Raw genomic sequence first — 1,712 nt, 5'->3', positions numbered from 1 at the left:
AAAAAAAACTCCCTTCACTCAAAAAAACAGCTTTAAATTTTATCATTCCCAACAGGAAAAAAATTTTTTTTTTTTTTTTTTTTTTTTAAGGTCTGGCAATAAACTGAGAAAACGTGGTCTCCATCTGGTCAGTTGATGTGCAGCAAAGTTTCAACATATCACAGGCTGTAGCGTCCCGGTTGAAAGGATGATCTCTCTAACTGATGGTTCACGTTTCTTTATTCAACAGCCTTTGTACATGAACACACCGTAAGAGCTACAAACATACAGATAAAATACCATTAGTAACTCTTAGTGGTTCTAACCTTTTACCTTAACCCATAAACCTTACTTTATGTAATATTAAATTTACAATACATGTATTTAAGTAACTATAATATTTCTGTATTACAAATTAACTAAAACATATTTCAACTGTTCGACAGTTAATCAAATATTAACACTATTTCATGTCGAAACATAAACATTACGCTCAACAATGCTCTCGTCAAAACACTCACTTTGTTCCCTCATCAACCAAGCGCTAACTAATTAATTGTTTAGACCTTAGTTGGACTATTCCTTAGTTATCTCCCTTTAACTGTGACTAGTACACTCTCTTACTCTCTGCCCTATGTCCAAAACAGTTAATTGTCAGTTAGTCTGCAGCTCCCGTGTCAGTCACCTAGCAACCCTGCCTCTCAAAGCCCCGTCAAAACAAAAGCATCGGCCGCAAAGGCAACAAATAACTCTTGGCCAAATGAGGAAACGAATAAACACCAACAAAGTCATTTACACAGGTTGTCAACTATGAAACCAAAAAGATGGCAGCTCAATCCAGCCTCTTTTCTATTTTCACATTTTGTTCCTGCATGCCTACAATAGAATAAATAAAAAGCTGATGCATTTTACATCAAAGATCTCCTTGGAAACTAGAGCTGATATAACACAAAGTGTACAAATTTATGTGTAGGGACGTAATTCTCACGGTATTGTTGCCTTTGGTAAAATAAAAATGCCACAGTTCTAAAGAACTTATACCAATATTTAAAACATCATTAATCACTTTTTGAAAACAGAAGGGAACAGTTATTTGTAGTGCCTCTAACTAAGGGACAGTAACATTATTTACAGTGGCTCACCTGCAACTTTGTAGTACCAAGTTGGACCTTATTTTGCCTTCAGAACTGCCTGACATCTAAAATCTTGGTATAATAGTCCATGGTGTCTTTCAGTTGCTGCAGATGATTTTATTCTGTTTTTTGTTGGACTGAGACCTGGCATACCACTCATTGTAATGTTGAAGAAACAAGTTAGAGATGGTTTGAGCTTTCTGCCGCGGTCCGTTTCTTGTCCTGCCGGAAGTACCGATCTCGAGGTGAGTAGTGCACGGAGGTCATAATAATGGTGATTATCAACAATACTCAAGTTAACTGTGGCATTAATTGCGTGTTGATGCTCGGGTGGTAGTACTAAAGTGTCCCAGGAAAATATTCAAAACATCATAATGCCACTAACAACAGCCTAAGTTGGACCTACCACCAAGATGTCGCAGCAGAACTTGAGGCCTATTCAGTATCTAAAATGAAGACCTAAAATGACTTGGATTCATTAAGAAAAAAGTATTATGTACATAAAGTTGGCCTTTTAATACGCTAGTCTCTTGTCTACTTTGTCGTGGCAGGACTACTCAATCTTGCTTTTTTTTTTTTTTTTAATATTTTTAACAATTT

The 1,712-nt window shown here is 36.2% G+C and overlaps 1 long non-coding RNA gene across 1 annotated transcript; it reads right to left on the bottom strand.

The window, feature by feature from the left end:
* Window positions 1–201: 201 nt before the first annotated feature.
* LOC106959247 (uncharacterized) lies at window positions 202–1,696 on the bottom strand. The gene is made up of 2 exons (XR_001427306.1): window positions 501–1,696; window positions 202–256 (listed from the first exon to the last, which is right to left on the bottom strand). It is a non-coding gene; the product is annotated as an uncharacterized LOC106959247 (long non-coding RNA).
* Window positions 1,697–1,712: the final 16 nt, after the last annotated feature.

The sequence above is a fragment of the Poecilia latipinna genome, unplaced genomic scaffold, assembly GCF_001443285.1.
Source record: "Poecilia latipinna isolate Pla-1442-1.1 unplaced genomic scaffold, P_latipinna-1.0 Scaffold1061, whole genome shotgun sequence".
Classification (NCBI taxonomy): domain Eukaryota; kingdom Metazoa; phylum Chordata; class Actinopteri; order Cyprinodontiformes; family Poeciliidae; genus Poecilia; species Poecilia latipinna.
Note: the sequence above shows the minus strand (reverse complement) of the source record. Positions and strands in the feature narration are given on the sequence as shown.